The sequence below is a fragment of the Triturus cristatus genome, chromosome 2_1, assembly GCF_964204655.1.
Source record: "Triturus cristatus chromosome 2_1, aTriCri1.1, whole genome shotgun sequence".
Taxonomy (NCBI): domain Eukaryota; kingdom Metazoa; phylum Chordata; class Amphibia; order Caudata; family Salamandridae; genus Triturus; species Triturus cristatus.
In genome coordinates, this window is record NC_140581.1 from 513,715,438 (window position 1) to 513,742,701 (window position 27,264).

The window sequence follows — 27,264 nt, forward strand, 5'->3', positions numbered from 1 at the left end:
CCGTGCAGTCCGCCCGGAGGATTCAACACGGCAGGAAGGTCGGTGGCCCGGGAGTTCCGGATCCCCTCCGTGGGACCGGCGCCCAGGCCCTACCCGGCCCCCGCAGGGCTAATTTCCTCCGCGGCGGTGCGCCGCGACCGGCTCCGGGTCGGCTGGGAAGGCTTCGGGGTGGCAGGTGGCCCTTCGCTTCTGGCGGAGGGTGTTACAGCCCCCCTGGCAGCAGCTTCGCCGTGTCTGCGGGGCCGAGGGAGATTCGACCGCCTCCGCGCCCTCCCCTCGGGGCGCGCCGGGGCGGTTGAAGGGGGGACGGGGCCCCCTGCTCCCTGTTCTCAGTGCGCCCCGACCGCGTCGCGCCGCCGGGCGGGGAGGCCCACACCGGGCGCCAGGGGTCTGCGGCGATGTCGGTTACCCACCCGACCCGTCTTGAAACACGGAGCAAGGAGTCTAACACGTGCGCGAGTCGGAGGGCCGTGCGAAACCCTGTGGCGCAATAAAGGTGAGGGCCGGCGCGCGCCGGCTGAGGTGGGATCCCGCCGCGCTTCCAGTGGCGGGCGCACCACCGGCCCGTCTCGCCCGCTCTGTCGGGGAGGTGGAGCATGAGCGTGCGTGATAGGACCCGAAAGATGGTGAACTACGCCTGGGCAGGGGAAGCCAGAGGAAACTCTGGTGGAGGTCCGTAGCCGTCCTGACGTGCAAATCGGTCGTCCGACCTGGGTATAGGGGCGAAAGACTAATCGAACCATCTAGTAGCTGGTTCCCTCCGAAGTTTCCCTCAGGATAGCTGGCGCTCGGAGCCCCCAGTTTTATCTGGTAAAGCGAATGATTAGAGGGCTACTGAGCCCCTGGCCATCTGGTCGCCTGGCTGCGTGACCAGATGGCCCGGCGGGCCGGGTGACCAGATGGCCCTGCGGGCCGGGGGACCAGATGGCCGGCCTGCCGGCCGGCCGGGCTGACTCCAACTTTTGTCCTTCCCCAGAGTTCTGTAAGCCCCCACTACGTGGGGGCTTAATAGTCGAGAAAAATGGGCTCCCCGGGCAGGCCGTTGGGGAGAGGACGTGGCCTGGGCTTAACCCTCCTTGGTTCCAGCCGAGGGTCCGGGTGCTGGGGACAGGGGGTCCACCGGGGGCCCCGGGGAGGCTCTCCCCGGCCTGGCTAGGGTTCGGAAGCTGGGACCGGGCCTGGGGCTCGTGCTCCGTCCGGCAGGCCCCGGGGTGTGGGAGCCCCCCGTCCTGCAAGCCAGCCGAGGGTCCGGGCGCTGGGGAAGGGTGTCCACCGTGGCCCGGCGAGGCTCTCCCCAGCCTGGCTAGGGTTTGGAAGCTGGGCCCGCACCCCGGGCTTGTGCTCCGTCCCAGTGTCCCAGGGTGCGGGAGCCCCCCGTCCTGCAAGGCAGCCGAGGGCCCGGGCGCTGGGGAAGGTGGTCCACCGGGGCCCGGGGAGCCTCTCCCCGGCCTGGCTAGGGTCCGGAAGCCGGGCCCGAACCCGGTGCTGGAGCTCCGTCCCAGGTGCGGGACCCCCCCTGTCCCGCAAGCCAGCCGAGGGTCCGGTCGCTGGGGACGGGGTTCCACCGGGGCCCGGGGAGGCTCTCCCCGGCTTGGCTGGGGTCTGGAAGCTGGGCCCGGGCCCGGTGCTGGAGCTCCGTCCCAGGGTGCGGGAGCCCCCCGTCCTGCAAGGCAGCCGAGGGCCCGGGCGCTGGGGAAGGTGGTCCACAGGGGCCCGGGGAGCCTCTCCCCGGCCTGGCTAGGGTCCAGAAGCCGGGCCCGGTGCTGGAGCTCCGTCCCAGGGTGCGGGAGCCCCCCGTCACGCAAGCCAGCTGAGGGTCCGGTCCCTGGGGACGGGGTTCCACCGGGGCCCGGGGAGGCTCTCCCCGGCCTGGCTGGGGTCCGGAAGCTGGGCCCGGGCCTGGAGCTGGAGCTCCGTCCCAGGGTGCGGGAGCCCCCCGTCCTGAAAGGCAGCCAAGGGCCCGGGCACTGGGGAAGGTGGTCCACCGGGGCCCGGAGAGCCTCTCCCCGGCCTGGCTAGGGTTCGGAAGCTGGGACCGGGCCTGGGGCTCGTGCTCCGTCCGGCAGGCCCCGGGGTGCGGGAGCCCCCCGTCCTGCAAGCCAGCCGAGGGTCCGGGCGCTGGAGACAGGGGTCCACCGGGGCCCGGGGAGGCTCTCCCCGGCCTGGCTGCTTTCAGAAGCAGGGACCGGGCCGGTGAGCAGGGGTGGCTGGCTTTATCTGCTACGCTGGCGGAGCGGAATTTTCCGCCCACCCCTAATAACAACAACATGGTAGCTGCTTATTCAGTATAACCACAGAGCTTCATAACAGAGTTCAAGATACAATGCAGAGAACCTCACAGATTTTTTTAATTTAAACTGCAAACAACTAAACCGGTCACAAACTAGCAGCATTCAAGAAGAAATGTTATGATTAACGTATTGTTCACTTTCTGTAGACAAAATCTAGAGAAGTAGTCACTCTGCACTTCAAAAAGTGTTAATGTTTATATAGCGAGAACGCGACCCGGAAGTATTAGCGTGGCTGGCTTTACATGAGCGCGCCAGTCAGTACACACGGAGGACACAATCGGTATCAGTCAATACAAGATTTAAGGCACACGTATTACAGACAAGTGCAAGCAACACCATAAATAACACTGCATGTAGAATAAAAACAAACCGTATCAGCAAGTACCTAATGACAATCTATACAAACTGTAGTTGGTAAAGCAAAAGAAAAGTGCAAATACTTTCAAAGTGCTCAATAAAGCATTCACCAGTCTGGCAAACAAAAATCAAGCACGTTTAGTAAAAAAATTAACTTCTTGCATCAACGTGAAAATACATTCAAAGTACATGATAAAAACAAGTCCAGCAGTATGCAAAAATGAAGCCAGGTTAGTCACACAATTCCCTGTTTGGTGTTTGCATAAAGGCACATATATTTCAAAGCCACTGGTAAACAATAACAACTACAGCACCGTACAATAATCAAACCAGTTTAAACTAGCAATTCCCTTTTTGAAGGCTCAAATATTTCAAAGTGTCTAGCAAAACAGTAACAAGTACAGCAGGCAGCAGCATACAAAAATCAAACCACTTTAGTCAACCAATGACCTTTTGGTTTGTGCTTGTGCATGAAGGTGCAAATATTTCAAAGTGACTGGTAAAACAATAACAAGTACAGCAAGCAGCATACATAAATCAAACCTATTTAGTCAAACTAATTCCCCTTTTGTTTGTGCACCACCACAGAAACACTTATGCAGAGTTTAAACATTCTCCACCTTTGCTACAATTTGTTTTTTTTGCTAAACTTTATACACAAAATGTCTTTTCCATGGACCTAGATGTACCAGCCCACGGGGTAATTAGGGCCATCATGTTCGCAGATGGCACCAGGAACTTCTTAAGCAGTGTTTTTCCAAACTTTTTAGACGAGCGGCTCCCTTGACTTATAGGCCCTTGGCTGTGGCTCCCCATTACGTTACTTTTTTTGGCGGATGGGGAGGGTGTATGCCGGGCCTTGGATGTACTTCCATTTTTCTCCTTGAAAATAATTGGTATTATAATCATAGATGTCATCCTACTAGTCATGTGACTGAAAGGGAGGGTAGGTTAGATAGATTGATGGATTTGTACTCGGTATGGGAATTAGAAAGATTTTGTTTGATCATTTACATGTGTTTTTCTGTTGGATTTGGTGAGTCTGACATTGGTTTTTGAAATATCATTTGAACAGTCTGTGATAGCTGCTGTGGTGCTATCCACGACTCTGTCTGGGCGATCAAATGCCACAGGAAAAGTGGGATGGCAAGGTGGGAACTCCAGACTGAGATTTATCTAGGCGCAGAGATACCGGGAAGATGCATGTACAGTGCTCGTCATCTCATGCATCAGTGCACACTGTTGCCTTCAGGCAAACCGTATTAGACAATGAGAACTATGTCAAGTACAGTTTGCTCCTGAAGCCCCAGAGCCTAAACAGCGTCGCTTTCAAGGTGAAGATAACTTATCCCCAGATGCTCAAAAATCAAAACATGTGAAGCCTGGGGGTTATGGGCACATTGCAAGGAACAACATGTGCCTAATCATGGCAAGTATTTCAAAGTGCTCTTGCACAGGCTACATAGAGAACTGTGCGGGCATGCATCCAGTAGCGATTACCCCACCAGCACCAGCGTTGTCTGTGTGTTGGGTGAAGCGTGCATTGAGTGTCTGGGTAGGTAAGTGCTGGGTCATGTAGCAAGTAGTTGGGAGGTAAAGGGTGGCTGCGCACATACGTTGATTTAGCATGTGGCCCGTTTGTAAAGGGTCTCATATAAGCAGGGCTTTAAGTAGGATTAAAAAACTGGGGGATCACTGAAAGGGTCGTGGCTGATGTAATTAAGGGCTTGGCTTAAAAGCACAAACTGAAAATCTATGCTTAGCGTGCCGCCCCACTGTTTTTTTGCTACTTCTGTCATTACATCCAGATATATAATACAGCAAGTAACATTACACTTACAGCAAGCCAGTACTATTGGCTTTGTCAATGGTTGTTAGTTGCATAAGATAAATCAGCAACAACCATGCCTTCGTAGTATAGCATATTCAGAATGCTTCAGTTCTGAAATGGTAGGGCTGTGAAAGAACTATAACGAGTCTCTGTGAAGTTACATTAAAGGCAGTAAAGGGTAGTACTGCTGCAGAGGTAAGATGTATTTTGTTCATGGTGAGTGCAAAAACGGAGACCCCGTTAGGGACCCGTCTTGGCACCTGTATATAAGAACTGCCAGTGCTATGCACCCGCAAGACCTGGCCCACTTAAAGCCCTGCGTATAAGTCCCCATTATGTTCTGTTTGTAAGCCGAGGAACGTTGTCTCCTTCTCAGTTAAATTGCTCTACCAAATAGGTCTCCTGTTCAAGAATGGGAACAGAGACACGTTTGGCCCAGAGTGCTGCTCTTCGGGCAAAGATAAAGTAAAGTGTGTCTGGGATACCTGCACGCCCCGATTGTTCCGAAGCAGAGAGTTGGTTGCAGAGATGCAAGGAAATAGGCATGTCTATCCTTTAAGCGTTACAGCGCAACTATAAGGCAGAGGGGCTTAGCTGCTGAAAACTGCGTAGTTCCACACTGTCCAACATGCGTGAGTAGCTGAGAGTGTCACTGATGAATGGCTCCATCAGTGTTAGGTCATGTGCCTTCTTTCAGGCACAACAACAGGGAATAGAGGGGCATGGGGTGGATATACAAACAGACATGTGGGGCACAAAGAGATGCTTCTTGATTGAATGATGGGGGGGGGGGGGCTTAGTGAAAAATATGGCCTGTGTCCTTCGTCACTGGGTTTTACGTATGGCAAACTGGAGTATCGGTTATAATATGCAGGCATCGCTACTCGGTTCCAGTATAAAGGTACATACAAGCGATCTTGTGCCTGGAACAAAGCTACAGTCTTGGTACTTAGGATTGAATGTACTTTCGGCCATTCAAATCTGTAATTTAAATATAGAGTTATATAACTGCATGTTACCTTTTTCAGCTCCATATCTATCGGAGCCACCATAGCGAACCTTGTGCCTTTTAACTCAAAGAACGATAGCTCCCATCGGACATACAACTGCCTACTGCGTACCTCTACTGCGACATGCATGCAACGTGATGTCTTATGCATAGCTGCCAAGGTTTAAAATTGCTATGTGTGACATTTTCATGTCTTCAGTGTAATTATGAGTGACATTTCAATGACTATGAGTGACACTTTTGCGCGAGCAAAATGAAGCAATGAAGACGGGGGAAATATATAAATATCTGAAATTATACCCATTTGAGCAACAAGAAAATCCAAGAAAATTTTAAAACTGCAGCAAAGCACCAGAAATCATTGCCAGCCTATGGTCCCCTACCTGCCAGCAATCAATCAGGAGAACATCAGGACTCTAGGGCCTCTCTCTGCCCATGTAACGTGGGACCCCCGGCGTTACAGGAAGGATGTGTGAACCTTCAACATGAACAAGACAAGTTACACAGGGATCCAGGTATCTCAGCTGCTTGTCACACAGTGTCAGTCAGCTGACTTGCAAGCAGACAGGCTGAGCACCATTTTCCATTATCCTCACAGGCTGAGGCCAGCGCAATAATCTCCCATACAACATAGCCGAAATTGTCAGAAACCTATTAAAATGACCCCCATGTAGTTTTGAGAAACAAATCGCAAACTTAAGGTGGCCAGAATGTAAACACACACGCTTGTCACAGCCTGGGCGGGGGTGACCCACCTGTGGGACACCCCCGCGCCGCACGGCCACCAGCTGCTGTGTGTGCCCCCTCGCCTTGCCCTCTGCCTCGCTGCCTGCCTCGCTGCCGGCTGACGCCGCTGGCGTCTGTTTTTGCTTGTTTTGTCTAGCATTTGTGCTTGTTTGAACTGCATTTTCCTCCCGTGTTAGCAGCTTTTGTCTGACTTTTGTGCCTGTATTTTTTCTAGTCAGTTTCTGCATTTTCCTCCCGTGTTAGCAGCTTTTGTCTGACTTTTGTGCTTGTTTTGTCTAGCATTTGTGCTTGTTTGAACTGCATTTTCCTCCCGTGTTAGCAGCTTTTGTCTGACTTTTGTGCCTGTATTTTTTTTCTAGTCAGTTTCAGCCCTTTGCGTTCTCCTGCCTGTCTGCCCGCCTACCTCGCCGCCCTCCGCCTTCCCTCCCCGCTCCCCGCTTCCCGCCACCACCGCTGACCACGCCCCTTTTTCCTTTCTGTTCCCTCCCCGCTCCCGCCTCCCAGCTGCCCCGCCCACCCGCGCACTTCGCCTTATATGGCGACCGTGCGAACGCGCAGCGGTCACGCGCAGCGGGCGCGCCGATTGTGCGCCGAAGGCGCGCCAAAGGTAAGCCCGTCTGCGCCCGTCCGCGACCGGACCGCGCCCAGCGCCAGGACCCCTGGCCAACGAAGATCCCGACCGACCCGCCTGACGTACTCCGCCGCCACCCTCACCGCACTCAACACCGGCCGACTCCCAGAATGCCATCAAGCCACTCCACGACGTACCCACAGACCTTTCAGCTGCCACGCCTGCAAGTTCACCTGCATCCGGACCAGCCTCGCACCAGCACCCACCAAGTCGAACACCAGCAGCACCCACCTCAAGTGCATCCTGCTCAACACCCGCTCCGTCCACAGACACGCCATCGAACTCTGGAACCTTCTAGACGCCACAGCCCCTGACGTCGCCTTCCTCACGGAGACCTGGATGAACGCCTCTTCAGCTCCCGACATCGCCATCGCTATCCCAGAGGGCTACAAGGTCGTCCGGAGGGACCGAAACGCCAACCAGATGGGAGGAGGCATCGCCATCATCCACAGGAACACCATCCGTCTCACGACCAGCACCGGCAACACCCTGACCAGCGCCGAACACCTGCATTTCCAGATCCACACCAACCCGAACACCACCCTCAGAGGCACCCTGATCTACCGACCCCCTGGACCACGCACACAATTCAGCGAGGACATCGCCGACTTCGTCAGCCCGCATGCCCTCCCCTCCGCCGACTACATCCTCCTGGGAGACCTCAACTTCCATCTGGAGAACAACAACGACCGCAACACCAGCACCCTGCTCGACAACCTCGCCAACCTGGGACTCAAGCAACTGGTGTCCACCCCACCCACCTCGCCGGACACACACTCGACGCAGTCTTCTCATCCAGCACAGACATAGACTTCAGCCACGCCACAGAGCTTCAATGGACGGACCACAGCTGCGTCCACTTCACCTTCAAGAGAACGACGACCCACCAACACCAGCAACAGGCAGCCCGCAGAAGCTGGAACAAGATCACAGCAGACCAGCTCGCCACCTCCCTGAACCAGCACCCTCCTGCCAGCTCAGCGAACCCCAGCCAAGCCGCCGACAACCTCACGAAGTGGATCAGCAACTGCGCGGACGAACTCGCCCCACTGAGGACCCCGCCTAGCAGACCCGGCAGCAAGAAGGCCCCATGGTTCACCGACGAACTCAAGAGCTCCAAGAAGAACTGCCGAGCCCTCGAGAAAGTCTGGAGAAGGGAACCGACACCAGACAACAGGACCTCCTTCAAACTTGCCACCCGGAAACACCACCAGCTGATCCGCGCCGCCAAGAAAACAGCATTCAAAGACCGGTTGGACAACAACGCACACAACTGCAAGGAACTCTTCAACATCGTGAAAGAGCTTTCCAACCCCAGCGCAGGAAACAACGACATCACCCCATCGCAAGACCTCTGCAACTCCCTCGCTTCATACTTCCACAACAAGATCGCGGACATACATAACAGCTTCAACAACCAACCAACGCACACCACGACCGAACAACCACCCCCCACCACCACCCTCCACGCCTGGACCCCGATCAGCACCGAAGACACCATCCGCACGATGAACTCCATCCACTCCGGATCACCGACCGACCCCTGCCCTCACCACGTCTTCAACAAGGCCGACGCTGTCATCGCACCCCACCTGCGAGACATCATCAACACTTCCTTCGACACCACCATCTTCCCTGAGAGCTGGAAGCACGCCGAACTCAGCGCCCTACTAAAGAAACCTACAGCGGACCCCACCGACCTCAAGAATTACCGCCCCATCTCGCTCCTCCCGTTTCCAGCCAAAGTCATCGAGAAGACCGTCAACAAGCAGATGGCCGCCTTCCTCGAGACAAACGGATCCCTCGACCCCTCACAGTCCGGCTTCCGAGCCAATCACAGCACCGAGACCGCCCTCATCGCCGCCACCGATGACATCCGAGCCCTGATGGACAATGGAGAAACAGCGGCCCTCATCCTCCTAGACCTCTCTGCGGCATTCGACACGGTCTGCCACCGCACCCTAGTACGGCGCCTCAGCAACATCGGAATCCAGGACAAGGCGCTGGACTGGATCATCTCCTTCCTCGACGGAAGAACACAGAGAGTCCGCCTACCACCGTACAAGTCAGAGGCCTCCGAAGTCACCTGCGGCGTCCCTCAAGGATCATCTCTGAGCCCCACCCTCTTCAACGTCTACATGAGCCCCCTCGCGGCCATCGTACGCAAACACAACCTCAGCATAATCTCCTACGCCGACGACACCCAACTGATCCTCTCCCTGACCAACGACCCCGCCGCCGCCAGATCCAACCTGCACGAAGGGATGAAAGAGGTAGCCGAGTGGATGACGACCAGCCGCCTGAAACTGAACTCGGACAAGACGGAGGTCCTCATCCTGGGCTCCTCACCCTCCGCCTGGGATGACTCCTGGTGGCCTCCCGCCCTGGGCACCGCACCCAAACCGACAGACCATGCACGCAACCTGGGCTTCCTCCTGGACTCCTCCCTCTCCATGACCAGGCAAGTCAACAACGTCTCCTCGGCGTGCTTCAACATCCTACGCATGCTACGGAAGATCTTCTGGTGGATCCCCACCGAGACCAGGAAGACCGTCACCCAGGCCCTCGTCACCAGCCGAGTGGACTACGGCAACGCCCTCTACGCCGGTACCACCGCCAAGCTCCAGAAGAGACTCCAGCGGATCCAGAACGCCTCAGCCAGACTCATCCTCGACATCCCACGAACCAGCCACATCTCCGGACATCTGAGAGACCTTCACTGGCTCCCCGTCAACAAAAGAATCACCTTCCGCCTCCTCACCCACGCACACAAAGCCCTACACGACCAAGGCCCGAGCTACCTCAACAGCCGAGTCAACTTCCACGCTCCCAAACGCCACCTCCGATCAGCCAACCACGCCCTCGCCGCCGTCCCCCGCATCCGAAGAGCGACTACAGGAGGAAGGTCCTTCTCCTACCTGGCCGCAAAGACCTGGAACTCCCTCCCTACCGACCTGCGCCTGACCCAAGACCACCTCTCCTTCAGGAAGAAGCTGAAGACCTGGCTGTTCGAGCAGTAGCGGCACCCCCCCCTCCCCCCCCCCCCAGCGCCTTGAGACCCTACGGGTATGTAGCGCGCTTTACAAGTGTCACTGATTGATTGATTGATTGGGCCTCTACCGGCAGCCACGCCTGCAGCCATGACAATGCAGAACTTCTGAGTGAGTTTAACACGTCATGACCGGACTGGCACCCCACTGGCTGCAGGCAGCTGCTGATCACGGGCCTGACATTTGGCGAGTAAATGAACATATAATGTGCCCGAGCCATGAAAAAAATGGCAGAAATGCAAACGGGCTACGCTTCATCAGGCAAGGAACCATGAGGCATATTATCAAGACAGGCGATAAAATTATCGCCGCTTTAGCGGCAGAAAACTGCCGCTAAAACGGCGATAATGGGCTTGATAATATGCTCTATGGAATTCCAATTAAAGCCCATGTTAGATGTCCTTCACATCTAACATGGGCTTCTATGGGAATTCTCAAGGGCATATTATCAAGCCCATTATCGCCGTTTTAGCGGCAGTTTTCTGCCGCTAAAGCGGCGATAATTTTATCGCCTGCCTTGATAATATGCCCCCATGTTTGTTATCTTAGTAACAAAGTGTAGTGGCTCAGCAAACCCTATTTTTCAAATTCAAATGTTAGCACCCATTTGTCAGAATTATTCTCTGCACTGTGACTCCAGACAAGCTGTCTTAGCTTGTTTTCTATAGCCAGATATGGGTGTTGTGCGCAGAGACTTTTATTTGCCAGGCTGAACAGCTGACTCTGTCCCAGTCTTATAGTATTGGTCTTTCACAGGCACAAGGCCGAAGTGTTACACAGGGGTCTTCACAACACGTGATTTCACTCCACTGACTCGGTCTCTGTCACTTGAAAAAATAGCAGAAATGCAAACAGGCAACGCTTCAGCAGGCAAGGAAGCCTGTATGTATGTTATCATAGTGCAGAGCAGGCGCGCAACGCCCATTGGGCTCAAAGGGCTTCAGCCCCCCTGTCGTGTGTGTCCGCCCGGCTGAGACAGCTTCCCGGGAACACGCACAGCTGCACCTGAGTACTTTACAGGTCTTTAAAAGACCATTTAGTTGTTAATGAGGCTTTGTTGTGTATTTAACCCCTTCTTAAAGCCCCTGCTACCTATTGCTGGAAGACTTAGCCCCCCCTGGAATTTTTAGTAGCCCCCCCCCCCCCCCCGAAATTTGACTCTATTTGTGCCTGTGGTGCAGAGTAACGTGCACAGTAGTCCCTCTGTACACACTAGTGACTGATTTAATGCAATAGTTTTTTTACGAGCTGTAGGCGGTGAGAAATGTCTAAAATAAACTGCCTCCTTTCTTAAGTCATTGAAACAACTACATTTGTTTTCACATTTATGTCCCAATTAATTCAAACAAACGACGTTTTAAACAGATCTGCATGCAAACATATGGCGATTGCTTTTCAGGAATATGTATTTCTAGATATTTACCAATGCGTTAGATCACACGATGTACACAAGTGCACAGTTGCAGTGCTGGGAGGCGCTTACAACCGGGGCTGTCCTCGAACAGCCTCTTCCATGAGTGCGTGCGTGCGCACCATTTAATTTATTATAAGAGGCCGGGTGGCAGGCGTGCGCACCATAACCATTTAATTCATAATGAAGAGCAGGAGAGGCTTGCTGAGTGAGGGGGGCCCCTACAGCGCGGGGGCCCCCTCTTCTGCCTCGGACAGACTCACTCACCTGACCTGAGGGCTGGCCTGCAGCTTCAGACTCAGAGGCAGGCGCGAGCGGGCAGCACAAAAGGCAGGGCAAAGAACCTAGCCAGGCAGCAGGGGCTAGTAATAAATTAAATAATGGCCCGGGGCCGGTGACGATCCTTTTCACTCTCTGGTGTTAGGCATAGCATGGCTGGGTCCTGGATGCCTCGCTCACCTCAGGCTCACAAGTCTCACGCGCACTTTTAATTGCGGGTGCCCGGCAATGCGCATGTCTGACAACAAATTCAAATGGCATTGGTCATCAGCTCGTGTCCCACCCTGAAGACCTCGCAGACAACTGCGCACCGCGAGCATGCGCACCCCCACCCACCACAATTTAATGAATTAATAAATATCCTCAGTCAGAGGCCCGGCCGGGGCCCGCGCACCATTTAGTGTATGTGTTGTGTGTGACCTTGAGCAAATCACTTCATTGCCCGGCCCGTTCACTATTTGCACATCGTGCAGGATGACGTGTGTAGAGTTGGCGCGTAACACAAACACCTTTTTTTCAATATAATATCAAAAGAAAGGCACGGTTATATTGCAGGTTGTCTTGTCGCCAGTCGCCAACCGTAGTCACTGGACAAGTCGCTATGGCACTAAAGGCTCAAAGGCCCGGCCGGGGCCCCCGCTTGCGTGCGCAACTGCGACCATTTAATTAATTAAGAGCGCGAGCCCTCTGTGGCTTGCTGAGAAGTGTGAGGGGGCCCCTGGAGTGCAGGGCCCATCGAGGCGTGCGTGCGCACCATTTTATTAAGAGGCCGCCAGCCGGCTATTTAATTCATGAAGAGGCTTGCCAGGTGACTGCGAGTGGGCCCCTGCAACGCGGGGGCCCCCCGCACTGCGGGGGCTGCGGGGGCCTTTGTTACGCCCCTGGTCCAAGGGTCCTTTAATATGATTTCCCTCCCCCTTCAAAGGGTGTGCAAACAACAGACATGGGAGCTTTTAGTTTTTTCCCCTGTCTTCCCACAAGTCTGGCAGATGAGACAAGTCCTACAAAATACAGTAGTAGCTGTCCTCATCCGGGGCCAATAAAAGTGGGTGACAAGCCTGTCAAAGGTCTTGTCCAGCCCCAGATGTCCTGCCAGGGGTATTTCATGAGCCAGCAACAGTAGGAAAGCCCTGTAACATTGGGGAACTACCTATACACGGGTTGTCCCATGCTCAGGAACCTTAGGTTCACTATACAGGGGATAATTCTCCCAATATATTAGGTGATTTCCAGAGATGTCACCAGCTGCATGGGCTTTAGCTTGCTGCTTTAGGACCTCAAGGGTTTGGCACTCCTTCTGTGCCTTGTAGAACTCCTTCCTAGTGGCCACCCTTCTACTTAAATCCCGTAAATTCAAGCAGGGTATCAAGGGAGGCTATGTTCTCCCCAGTAGGATCTAGGGAAGACTCCTACAGTGCCCCATCTACCAGTGCTGTGGGACATTAAGGGGCTGGCCCCATAAATCCCTTAACCTTTCTTATCCTGGCAGCTGTCTGGGCCATTCTTCCATGCTCCAGACCTTCCCGGTGACTGCTCACCACTGGGAAGCGGTGCCCTCTTGGAGCACTTGACACCCCCCACTTCATATGCCTATACTCTTACCACTTAGGGACACACTTTCAGTTTTCTGGTCTGTGAAGCCTTTCTTCTGGTGGCCAGATTGGGAGTGGGACCCTTTCCCCCCTTTTTCCTTGTGTTTGGAACCCTGACCACCCTTCTGGGAGTCCTCTCAAGACGCCTTCTTAGGCACTCTGGTGCTGACCCAGAGACCTGCTTCCTCAGAAAGCTTCATGGGATTAGTAAGTTTGTTTATGCACTAGGTGTAGGCACAGCTCTAGAAAACAGTTATTGAGCATGTGCTCTCTCAGGAGTAGGTTATACAGCCCAGTAAAAGCATCCACTTTGCTGTCCCTCACCCAGCCCTTCAATGTCTTGTTGGTATAATCTAAGAAATCCACCCAGGACTGATTTGGGAGCTTGTGATGGTCCCTGAACCTCGAATGGTACTTCTCAGGGGTGTGTCTAAACTTAGTAACAACAATTGGCTTTATGGGAGCATACCTGGTCTGATCCTCTGCCTCTAGTGTGAGGAGTGTGTCCCTCCCCACCAAGTGTTAAAATCTGGTTTGCGATGTCAACATAATCGGCGCCACCTTGTCCCCTCTCAGGCCCGTACGCTCACTTAAGCAGTAGCCATTTTGAAAGTGCCGTGGCCCCTCTGCCCCTCGCCGATCACCAGCGCGTTCCCTTGGCGCTGCGAACACCCCCCCGCTCTCTCGTGCATTGATCATACACCCCTCCCCAGCGCGACCCTACCTCGGAAGCGGGCCAGCACCTCCCCATCCTTTGATGAACCCCCTTCCTCTGCCCTGCCCCGCTCCCAAGCCACCACCTGGTCCTGCAGCTGCCATTTATTGGCCCCCTTCCTGTAAGCAGTTGCCCCGATTCAAAGGATCTCCGACTAATCAAAGGCCTCCCACCCCGTGCGATCCGATCAGATACCCCGTTCCGGGAATCGACAGAGTATCCTGCTGTGGAATAGCCATCACTTACTGTAGATATGTGTGGGAACAAGCTTGAAGTGGGGATTCCAAGGATAAGTGTGGCTCAATGAGGAGAAGTGTGGCTCAATGATTAGAGCGGCAGACCCTAATGCAGAGGTCTAGCCCGGGACCAGGGTTCAATTCCCCGCCTCGGCGGGTCTTGGGCTCAAAAATTCCACGGATCTGATAATTCTCGCCTCGGTGCCTATTCCAATCATGGAGTCCCACTCTGCAACTCTGGGCAATAGCTTGCTTAATCTCCACAACGGCCCCCACAACGCTAAGGATGCCTGGCCTCCACCTTGGGGGTGCCCAGGAGTGGACACCTCACAGGGAAAGCCAGGATGGGTTCCACAGCGGTATTCGTACAAGCGCCTTGAGACCCTTGCGGGTGAGTAGTGCGCTATACAAGTATCAAATTTACATTTATTTACATTTTTCCGTACATCAAAGTCTCAACAGGAATGTGTCACGTGTAATAAAGCAATAAACCTGTGTATAAGAGGCCAGGCCTCAGAGATGTGGTTAGAGCACCTCCCGAAGACATTCTGTGTGCGTGTCCGAAATGACAGGCTCTCCTCATGAGAAATAAACCCTGTTCTTGCGTTCCAGCTTCCAGCGCCTGTCTCTTTATTTGGTAACTATTTGCTATGGGAAATTAGAGGCGTCCTTGCGCCAACAGCCTGGGCGTTCGACAGTAACTGGCTGCTTTTCCACAATTGGCGTCCCAACGCAGGGCCCATCAGCGACATGTGGGTTCAGTAAGAGAGGTCCTGACGACGGGGTGAACGGCTAAACGATTGGAGTATACCTGCCTGGAGAGGACCCTCGTCTGGCTGCCGATCGAGTGAACTTCAGCAATTTTGAACGGACCTCTCTCGAGTGACCCGCTGTCCTGACTGGGACCCCACAGGAGTGCTGTGGTAAAACTGGAGTAAGAGGACGATCGGGCGCTGGAAGGGGAAGGCGAAGAACTGTCCACGTGGTCCGGGTAAGGTTAAGTAGGACGTTTTATACGTCTGATTGGCAGAATGGTTTTATCCATCTGATTTGACTATTTGATTTATTGTTTGTATTGGAATTGTTTGGAAATTCTAGTATTTTTCATTGATTGGTCCATTTAGCTTTGGTTGCTACTTGATACATTGGTTCTCTTTGGAGATTCTCTGTCTGCAAACGGAGAAGAATACGAAGATTCTCTCTTCCTTTGCAGGTAGTGAGGGGTAGGTAACGCGGACTTTTGTCCCCCGTTGTAACCCGTCGTTCCTATCTCTTTCTCACCATTTGATTGTTTGATTGTCCGAACACTGGTTGTTCGATATTGGTTCTTTGGAGGTATTCTCTGCTTACAAATAACGTGGAATAGAGATATTCTGTCTAGTCTTTGCAAGCAGTGAAAAGATAGGTAGTGCAGACTTTTGTCCCCGTTGTAACCCGTCATGCCTATCTTCTACCCACTGATTGGTAATTGGTTCTTTGGTTCTACCCGGACCATTTATTAGAGGTAGCTCGTCCGGCCCCACCGGAGGGCACCCCTAATAAAGAGGACATACATATAAAATACGGATTAGCCGCTGTACCTTTCTAGCAAACTATGGCATAAAAATCGCTATAGAAAAACAAAAGGAATCGAGCAAAACCAGTAGGCCACTGATGGGATCCTTTTGACCCTGCAAAAATAAGAAACACTAGGAAATAGCCCTTCGCGAAAAATATGAAACTAGGGGAAGGAGCCAAGCTCACGGTCAAGATGGCCACGAGGTAGCTCGGCTCCGTCGCTCTCGCTGCCTAAGCATGTCTGCCCTACCACCCACCCCGCCCAATAAAACGACAAAACCCTACACAAATGGAAGTCTGCTGATACCCACCATCGGCGTCGCCCAACTGGGCTAGATCGCGCACAATTGGGCTATGTCTTTTTCTGGTTATGCAGTAACATCTTTGTGCTCGTTGCCAGATTACAAATATGTACAACACTCCAACAAAGTAGTATGATTAAAACGCTTTAAAAAACTTGTAGGTATATGCAACACTCCAACAGGGTAAACACGTTAAAACAATCTTTTTAAACAACTATTTACATGGCAGCCTGCTGCAACATCCATCCCAAAGCATTCACCGTCCGCTTGACACAGTCCCTGTCCCTCCTTCCTCGGAGTAGCAACATTGGGCTGCTTTGGTCTATCTTTTAGTCGGCTTTGGGCTATAAAAAAGCCTACAAAATCCATCGGCCTGTGAGGCGGCATCAGTGGCGGACTGTTGTGCGAATAGGCCGGAGGCAACACGGCGCGCCGAGATCCGGACGGCACCGAGGTGGTGTCCAGCAAGTTGTTGCGCTGGTCTGGCCATCCTACAATGCTGCGCCGAAAGACGGCGTGGGGTGCCCTGGGGGGAGGCGACGCGAACGGGCCTCCCCCGCCTCCCCAGGTGGAGGCTCCTCAGTTGCAGTAGGGCACCCCTTAGCGTTTCACTCGCCGACCAGCTGAGAGAGCACCCCTTAGCGTTTCACTCGCCGACCAGCTGAGAGAGCGCCCCTTATCGTTTCCCTCGCCGGCCAGCTGCAGCAGGACAGCCATTAACGTTTTACCTGCCGGACGACCACCCAGGCGGACGTTCCTTTCTGCACCAAGTTTCCATTAGCGTTCCCCCCAAGAAGTGGGCCCCCGCAGTTGGTTGGTCGGGGGACCCACTCCGGTGGCTGTGGTGGAGAACTGCTGCTGCCACAGGACTCTCAAAATGGCGGCCGGCTCTTCGGATTCGGGCCTGGTCCACTAAGATGGCTCTGGGCTACCTTGGAACTCGGAAGCTTGCCTGCTCGGGCATGGGCCCCACCCTTGAAGACGTCCTCTCAGCTTTGCAGATTCTACGGGAGTCATTGGCCCTCGACTCCTGCGGATGTCCGGTGGGGGCAACCGCCACTATTGCTCGATCATTCCACATTAACTTGTCTTTGCCCCGGGCGGCAGCCACCTTGTCCCCATTTGGTGCCGTGAGAGAGACTGATTCAGGGCGTCGGCAGAGAGACACGCCTGCTGTCCCGCTCTCCGAAAGGACCACGGCGTTGCTGCGAGATGGTGGTGCCCTCATGCTGACGCCGGCTTCTGTTTGAATTACCAGGTAACACTGTAGACTACCAACTCGAATCAGTTCCGGTGGAACCTCAGCATGACCCGGTAGGAAAAAAACTTTGCTTTCCCCACCTTCGAGTCACGGTTCATGCTGTCTGTTCTTTCTGTTGGCGTTAATGAAAATTTTTTGAACTGCCGAAAGGGATTCTGGTCCGGCCGCTAGTTAGTGGAAACATTTAGACTGTACCCTGGACCCACCCGACCTCGCCCCAAAATGGCGCCGATGTAGGAGGGACCTACAACTCCTTATGGCGTTCCGGTTACTTGGCATTGATGTTAAGGGATATGTATACGGTCTTTTTGCACATGGCGGGCGGGGGACGGGGAGGGTACTGACTGGGCATGCGAACAACCTTATTGATGCTGGTCTTCTCATTATTGATTATTTTTATTTTCGCGTTAAGGTAGTGTTGCTCATGATACTCGACGTCTCTTGCACCGTGGCCGGCCTATACGGTTGTAGGCCCGTATTTGTATACTGACATTTTCACAATAAAGGGTTTTCGAAGGAATTATGGAATCAGCGTCATAACAATCGCCTAGGTTGGTAAGGTTTTGAATAATGGCTGTCATTCCCAAACAATAGAAGACAGATAATGCAGACCCTTTGCCTTAATTTTGGATTGATGAAAATTTGTATCCATCACACCTGTCTTTTTCCAGAGTTGTTAGAAAATGGTTGACTGTAGCTTAAGGTATCTGCCGAATGTAAGGTATGGTATTTTGTCCCATAATATACGACTAATTGAGAAACAAATGCACGAAGAGGGAACTCGAATTTAGGGGCAAATAAAATGAAGCATTTTTGGTATAGTAGAAAGGAAGGATATAGTACACAGAAAAAAAATGCGAAAAGGATAGTCAAGATCTGTGGTATTATACGTTCCTGCAGCTAGTCTGGTACGTGGTAAGTAGAACTTTTTCGTGTTTATGCGCGCTGATGTGCTTTGAATGCTGCCCCCCCCCCCTTATTTTCTTCTCTGTAGGTTACATCGGAGTTCCGACTGAAGAATGGAGTGGACATGGACCGAACCGTGCTCCATGTAGGGAAAGACATAGACAAGCGCTGTGAGATGGTGCGTGGAGTGCAGACCATCACTGGGAACGTGAAAAACTGTATGGTATGACTGTGCGTACGTGCCCTGATTGTACGGTATGAATGTGTATGTATTGCATATGCCTGGGTCGCTGGAGAGAACGTCTTTGTATGACTGAAATGCTTGTCTATTGATCAAGGGGATGGGAAAATAAGCCCGAATATGGTAACTCCTCGTTTGAAGAAACGACTCTCCCTCTCCCGGAAGCTGGTAAATTGGAGGGTGACTTACACCAGAAACTTGAAGGGTCATTTCAGTACGACGAACCCGACTCCAACTGATAACCCAAATGTACCACCAGTGAGTCGATTCGTGTGCTGACTAAATAAGAGAAGTTAAGAATACCCCAGGTCGGGGTTCATCCAAAACCCCCCCCCCCTCAGCCCAGAAGTTAGGGATACTGGCATGTTTTAGATTCACCACTTCTTCTTCCATCCACTTAGAAAATAAGAGTTGTACCATTGAACGTCCGACCGATACCCCTCCTCTGCCTCAGTTTGGATCACCGCCTGCCCAGGGGTTGGAAGGCTCCACCGTGAGTATAAACACGACTGGACTAATGTCCGACCGGAAAAAGAGGAGTAAGTATTTTTTTTTTAAAAATGAGGCCTCCAACAAAATTGCCCAGAAAGGGAGGGGAGCAAAAATTCCTCCCCCCCCTCCCCCCCCAAATGAATTACGGAAAATACTGAAAATACGCAGCACGCATAAAAAAAGGACAGGAAAGGAAAGGTCCCCTTACCCAAAATACCCCGTGTGTCTTCGTCTTAGGTTTCTGTGCTTGATGTATGTACTGTTACACCCTATCCGGTATTTGTGTGTACGTGAACGTTGAATTTATGTTTTCCCCCAGCTTGTGTTTTTGTACGTAAAATTGACCCGTGCTGCTCTATGTTGTGTGTACACCAAGTAGCCTATTATCGTACACGTTTGTCTCTCTCTCTCTCTCTCGTTTTATGTCGTACGTGTACCAAATAGCAAACTTGATGCGCACGTCTCTCTCTCTCTCCCTCTCTCTCTCTCTCTCTCTCTCTCACTCTCTCTCTCTCTCTCTCTCTCTCTCTCTCTCTCTCTCTCCCTCGCTGAAGGCTCCCTTGCCCTCTTTTTGAATAGATGACGACACTGTACCTCCTCAGTATATGTATAATTGGCCTAAACACGACAGTGTTCGAACAAATTGACAGAAGCAAAACGACCGTATTTTGCCACACTACTACCTCTCCTTTCTGTAAAATGATGGAACTTAATTGGCTGAGAAAGAAAGGACAGGTAAGACGACTGATGTCTCCCAATCTGGCCCTTATAACGGGAACTATATGTCAGTGGTTTTTGTTGTTTTAGGGCTCTAACGACTCCACCTCCATCGCTCAGAATCGCCCCGCCCATTGCACAGAAATAGAGCGTCTAAGCACCCCGTCCTTCCAGAATAGTCCCAGTTCTGTACTAGCCGTCCCTGGATATTTTAAGCAATACAGCTGATGTCCTTGTTTTTAAAGATACATCGCCTAAAACTGATAAAGGTTAACTATTGTCTCCAGCAAGAAAAATGTTTAGCTTGTGTTCATCCCCGAAACAGATATTTGTGAGCCCATGACAGTAGCACCTCGCACTTTTTTATAAACTTAGCAGTCCCTGGAGAAAAATATGAATCAACAGGGCTTGTGTTAGAAAGACGAGTCTCTACCGGAGAAGCCGGTTCGAATTTTGATAGACCAGGAAGTTGATAGATGTCAGACTTCTTGCCACGTTTATAAGGTACAGGAATCAACACCTAGCAGACCTGATGATGGAAATTTGCAGGAGCACTCGCAAACCTGCACCACAGCAATGATTAATGAGTTAGTAGCATACACCGACATGAGTTAAGAGACATCCACCATAGAGTGACCGATAAACGTTTCCCCGACTACTTGGGGTTGGGAGAGAGAATGAAGTGTGTAAACGTCTTCCCTACCAGTTCTCTAAGATTTTGTTTCTTGTACTCATTCAAAGATAACATGCGGTCATCGGAGGAGAGGGGTCGGACGTGACGCACAGCCTGGCTGCGGATCATGGAACATCTATGGCCTCAGGCCTCGACCAAGGGGGAGCCACGGAGCAAAAAGATGCGGGACGAGGCACCATTCTCAACATGGAAAGCGATAGAAAGAAGGGCTATCCCGAAGCCCCCCTGCTCACTGATCAGCTCGTGCCTGAAGTCCCAGCCCATCGAGCCCGATTGATGGGCTCAGTGCTAAAAGATTCTGCTCTCCTTGGTCCGCTTTTTGATCCGATCCCACTCCACCCCCTCTTCCCTCGACCTCCCAAAGCACGCACCTATCCCCCCCCCCCCTTTTTTTCATATGGGATTTTGAACTTGACTTGACAAAAGAAGAACGAAATGCGGGTACCCCGTCTCAAGGTACCTATGATAAGATCAGTTAGGGAACAGGACAAAACAGGACTGTGATCCGAGAGCAAAGAATGGTCACACCCTGCAACGTGAAAACCTGGATTTGAGCTGGACCTTAGCTCCACCGCCGGTGCTCAACAGTGCCAACGAAAGAAGAAGAACAATGAGAGCTTACCAGTGATGGCTCGCTGTAATAGGACACTGGAAAGAAGAACTCCCTTTTGGACATTGCCCCCCCCCCCTTCCCTCTGACTGTAACTCATGTTGAGTTGAATTCCTCTCCCAACCACTTTCGTATTGACTATCTTCCAATCGAGTTTTCAAGATATTACATCGGTCACTTCCAACTGTACACTGATAGTTAAGAAACATTAACTTTGTATAATAACAATTGTATAACATCAGACGTGCACATGACTATGCTGTCTAGTTTGATCCACACGAAGTCTAGGCCTTAAGTAATGTACGTAATATTCCTTGTTTTGCCAGAACATTTTTTACGGTATCATGTTTGTGTTCAAGCGAGCTTCCCTCCTCCTATCTCCGGGTCTGACATATGACGCAGCTGATGTAATTTTGTATGCGCTACCTCCTCGCCTATCACATCAACTACATGTAATTATGTACAATTGTGTCAGATTATTCCTGTCTGTCCTAAGACTCTGTACTTTGAAAACAGGAACGCATGAAAGCATTTACGATGTCGTGGCTAAGAATTTAACGAAGGTGGATGTCGGCTAGACAAGCTGGCTAGATATGTTGAAAAGGGAGGACTGTTAAAATCTGGTTTGCGATGTCAACATAATCGGCGCCACCTTGTCCCCTCTCAGGCCCGTACGCTCACTTAAGCAGTAGCCATTTTGAAAGCGCCGTGGCCCCTCTGCCCCTCGCCGATCACCAGCGCGTTCCCTTGGCGCTGCGAACACCCCCCCGCTCTCTCGTGCATTGATCATACACCCCTCCCCAGCGCGACCCTACCTCGGAAGCGAAAAAAAAAACCCCGGGCCAGCACCTCCCCATCCTTTGATGAACCCCTTTCCTCTGCCCTGCCCCGCTCCCAAGCCACCACCTGGTCCTGCAGCTGCCATTTATTGGCCCCCTTCCTGTAAGCAGTTGCCCCGATTCAAGGGATCTCCGACTAATCAAAGGCCTCCCACCCCGTGCGATCCGATCAGATACCCCGTTCCGGGAATCGACAGAGTATCCTGCTGTGGAATAGCCATCACTTACTGTAGATATGTGTGGGAACGAGCTTGAAGTGGGGATTCCAAGGATGTCTTTCCGGACATCAAAGTCTCAACAAGAATGTGTCACGTGTAATAAAGCAATAAACCTGTGTATAAGAGGCCAGGCCTCAGAGATGTGGTTAGAGCACCTCCCGAAGACATTCTGTGTGCGTGTCCGAAATGACAGGCTCTCCTCATGAGAAATAAACCCTGTTCTTGCGTTCCAGCTTCCAGCGCCTGTCCCTTTATTTGGTAACTATTTGCTATGGGAAATTAGAGGCGTCCTTGCGCCAACAGCCTGGGCGTTCGACAGTAACTGGCTGCTTTTCCACACAAGGGCATGCGTTTCCACAGGCTACTCCCCAATACTCCTCTAGGACCTTATGTGACCAGAGTGCACCTTCATAAGCAGCAAACCACTTGCCTATATTATCTCCTATCAGATAGTTAGGGGGAATTCCACTTCTGGCAACAAATAAAGAAAGAACCTGAAACAAGTGGGTGCTTTGAACGTGTCTGGGCTAGTGAGTGCACTCATACTTGCACCACTCTACTGATACGAGTGCTCTCAACTAAGTGAAGGTTAAAGGGTGGTACCCTTCCTGGTGCTAGAGCTGTGGGGTAGCCAAGGCCAGCTGATGGACCAGCTGTCAAATGGGACACTAGATAGCTTACCCTTATTTTTCAATCTTAGCATTAGTTTCATCCGGGGAGGTGAGGAAATGTCAGACCCTCTACATACTGGCACACTTGCTGTGTCCTTCAAGCACAATATATGTTTTTGCAGGTCCAGGAGAAAAATGTAATGTGGGGCCCCATGTAGCACTAGCACCTGTTTGCAAGTTTAAAAAGTATTCTCCAGGAAAAAGAGAAAACCTGGCAGCTTCAGGACCATCTAGTTAATATGACAAACCAGCTGCCTCACCATTATTAAACAGTCCGTCTAGCTTCAAAGCGTATGAATATATTTTGCTGCACAAGCACTGGGCCTTGGAAAAGCACAGGCCTACAGAATAATACAACCTCCACCCACTTCTGAGATCCCTGGTGCTCTCCCTCTATGGAAGGGGGTGTCCACTGTTTGGAACACCTGTCGAAATTTAACAGAACACAAACATAAATATAGCTAAATACAGATAACACCAGCACAAAATTATTATGAATATATTTAGATGAAAATGTACCAACAAATAAATACTGTGAAGCAGGTAGCCCTCTTCATGGCATAACATGCCAGGTGCCATCTCACAATGCTCCCTTCTATTAGAGGTACAGATTCTTCAGTTTAATACTTGCATTTATAACAAAAGAGTTCCACATTGTGTCAAATGCCATGCAGGCCTGTGTAACTCACAAAAAGACACAAATGCCAAATCGATCTCTCTCCTGCTTCTTTTATATGGTTGTTTTCATGGGAATATGGTTTATTTTCAATGTCAGTCTTTAAAATGCCCGTGTCTTATACATGCATGGCTAACTGCAAAGTGTCTGATCACTTTCCCTGTGTTTTTCTCTTGTATGAGGAAGCACTGCAGCAGTGCATTTCAGAAAATTGCCCTACTAACTCCAAAGCCGGGGGTTGCAAAGGTCGAGCCAGGGGTATCAAAGGGCATGTCAAGCCCTGGAGACCCCTAGATGACGTTCATGGTGCCAATAGATATATATATATATATTATATATATATATATCAATCAAAGTTCTTTGTCATCGCAAAGTTTGTAGCGCACGCTCGAGTCGGATGAGTTAAATTATTTTATTTTCTCAGTTCCGTACCGTAGCGAACAAACGCGTTTCTGCCACAACTGCCTTTTTTAGGTCTCGGGACCATCCGATCTGCCGAAGGCAGAACCGGAAGTCCGGAGATTTAATGTTTTGGAGAAGAGGGGCTTGAACCCGCCCCTCTTCTCCCCTCTTCTCCATTGGCTGGCCTCTTGAATGCTGGCCAGCCATTGGTGAGGAGGCTTTGTCTCTCCGAACAGGCCCCGTCCTTTTCGGATTCGGGGGCGTGTTTTTTGCTACTTTTCTGATTATCTCCTCCAGCCAATGGCAAGAGGAGAGAACAGAAAAACACGCCCCCGAATCCGGAAACGCCGCTGCCTTTCTCCGAGGCATTTCTGCTTCGCCTCGGAGAAAGGCAGTGGTGTGCTTAGGCAGTGGTGTGCTTGTTAATGCTTGTTATAGGTCAGTCCGTAAAATAGCTAAACCTAATGAAAAATAATTACCGTGAAAGGACACAGGGTATATGAAAAAGTAGACCTCTTGTGACACTGATTTAAAATTCAGCACAGTTTGTAAACTTGTGAATGTTTTCGTGCAGCTTGCGTGTGTCGCATCGGCTCTGCATCGCCTGAGGGGCGAGTGAAGGGCGGGGCCTGGCTGCTCGCCCAGGACAGTAGCCGTCTTTCAAGGCACTGACAGGGTTTTAGACTCGCTTCTTTCCGCGGGCGCTTCATTTCCTGGGAGTACTCTGTGAACCCGACAGACGTGTGTCCTTGCAGTCTCTCCTCGTCACGGCTCCTTGGTGCGACAACAGACAATTCATGTGACACAGAGGGCTTGAATGTGCCTGCGTAATCCCGGCGCTCGGCCTCTGGGCGGCGACAATGTGTGCTCTTATATTTATAGTCGACTCTACTGACGTTAAACGCTATCTCCAGGGCGCTCGTGTAACTGCCCCCGCCCCTCGTGGTTGCAAATCAAGTGAACCCCGTCTCCGAGTGACGTGGGTGTTGTATAAGACACAACAAGGTGCTTTCTGTGGCAGCTGTGCCTGCAGGCGAACTGTTCCCTCGCTTCCCTTTCATGTTTTTCGAGTGGGCGGGATATTACGTAGGTCAGGCGAAGGGGGCAGTATTAATAAGGCATGTGTGTATCACCCTCGGGCTTGTGTTGGTTGGTAACTTTCAAGACCTCCCATATTATTTTGCGGATGTTTGTAGCGCAGTAAAGGCTCTGAAGAGAGTCAAGGCGCTGCGCGAGGAGACACACAGAGGCAAACGTGGAGCCAGACCGTGTCGTTTCTATACGGCTTTATTGCTTCCGTTGTATACTATGTACCACTAACCACAAAAAGGCAAATACGCTGGAAACAATCCGGATGAAAGGGTTCCTGTTCACCAAAGAATGCAAAGTCTCCCTCAAACTTTGCATATGGAGCTAGTGATTAAAAGTCCGGCTCCCTGAAGCTGTGTGAACGCCGACTGCAGGCCTGACCAAGCAGCAAGGAGCTCGAGGCCCGCTGTAGACTGGGTATTCAAGACGTGTCATTCCTCTAGGCTCTGGCACGAGACGCTTCTGGTGTACCCCAAAAGTAGGGTGACCAGAACTTTCAAGCCAAGAACCGGGACATTTCACTAAAACAGAAGAAGGACTACAAGTTTACTTTAACTGGGCTCGCAGAATGACACCGCTCTTCAGCATAGAATTACAGATGAGGCAATAAGAACATCATTAAAATACAATTTTTAAAGCCAGTATCATGCCTGCTAATTAAACCACTTTCTTCTAACAGCTGCTTGCATATCGCTGCTTTGAAAAACATAAAAAGGCACCTGCCACCGTTTTAAATCGACCCTGTCTAAAAAACCGGAACATTGCCTACATTTCCTGAAATCTGCCGGGGCAGCTGGTGAAAACCCGGCACTGTCCCAGCAAATCCGGGACGCCTGGTCAAACTGCACAAAAAGGTGACCTCTGTGCCTCCCCCTCTTTCAAGCGCAGTGTTTTATTCCACGTGAAACCAGCTCTGACGTCAGTGCTTGACTGCACCTGAGTGTCCATCATGGCAGTGACGTTGGAATAACTTCAGGAAGGCCTTTGGGGACGCCCCACCCCCGGATTTGTAAGCACATCGGGGTGTAATTGTAAGTACTCCCCCACTACAGACACAGATTTTAGATAAATGCCCCGCTCTAGGGACACCCCTGCCACTAGAAAGAAGCACTGCTCCCACTCTCTAGCTCACAACCACACAACTTCACTCTCTCTCACTCACTACCTCAATCACTCTCTATTTCACTACCTCACTCTTTCTATCTCACTAACTCACTTTCACTCTCTCTTTCACTACCTCTCACTACATCACAACATCACTCTATGCTTATATATCACTACCTCACAACATCCCTCTCCCTCACTACCTCACTCTTTCACTACCTCACTCTCTCTATCTCACTACCTCACTCTCTATCTACCTCACTCTCTATCTCACTACCTCACTCTCTATCTACCTCACTCTCTCTCACTACCTCAATCTCTATTTCAATACCTCACTCTCTCTCTCTATCTCACTACCTCACTCTCTCTCTGCTAATGCAATAGGTATCACATATGCAAATAAAAAGCTAATGCCAATAGAAATGACAATGCCATTTATTTAGGGATACAAAAATAATAAAAAAATAATAAGCAATACCAATAGCTCTACCTGTAATATTGCCGAGACCATTGCATTGTAACAACTGATGGCAGGGAACATGATGACGCGCACCTTTAGAGGTAAAAGTGAATTCTCTATTTTGTTACTCATGTATGCAATATGTGAACAAGTTAATGTCGGTTGCCTGTGTGTGGAGCCTTTAGAAGCATTACGCCGATTTAATATAATCTTTAATATTAATTCGTTAATATTAGTAGATAACGATGTAGAGGTAATATTTCCGCGTTCTTTAGGACTCGGCTAGAACAAACTGCCGGCAGCATTACCTGCCACACTATTGTTTGTCTTAAAACAGCTTATATTGTGGACTCCGAACAGCATACTGATACATGTGCCCGAACCCCAAATGCTGATTTGTTCCCCTTCTCATGTCAAGTTGGTGATAATTTGCAAAACAGTTCAGCAGGTTAGTGCACATAAACAAAAATGTCATGAGCAATGCCAATAGCTCTAACTTTAACAATGCCGAGACCGTTGCATTGTAAATGCTTGTTCAATGTCAGTCAGCATGCCGCATATTTTCACACATTTTAAACATTGTTCTTATTATCGTAATAGAAAACGGACTTCAGTTTCCAAAAAACATTTAACAAATGGGCGCAGCCATCATGGAATGGTGAAAGTAAAATACATTTTGAATCAATTTGTCATCATTCATTTAGACCCATTAACCTCTTCAGTGCTCATGACGAGATAGTCTCGTCATGGAGCACGGTTGCGCTGTGCCCATGACGAGACTATCTCGTCATGAGCCCCACCCACTAGTGCAACGCCCGGCACAGGAGGGGGAAAGGGCGTGGCACTGAAGGGGTTAAATTAGGTGTTTCATATTTT

The 27,264-nt window shown here is 51.2% G+C and overlaps 1 protein-coding gene across 1 annotated transcript in view; it reads right to left on the minus strand.

The window, feature by feature from the left end:
• Positions 1-27,264, minus strand: part of ACOT12 (acyl-CoA thioesterase 12) — a 517,871-nt gene that overhangs the window by 100,977 nt on the left and 389,630 nt on the right. The gene's annotated exons all lie outside the window — the stretch shown is intronic.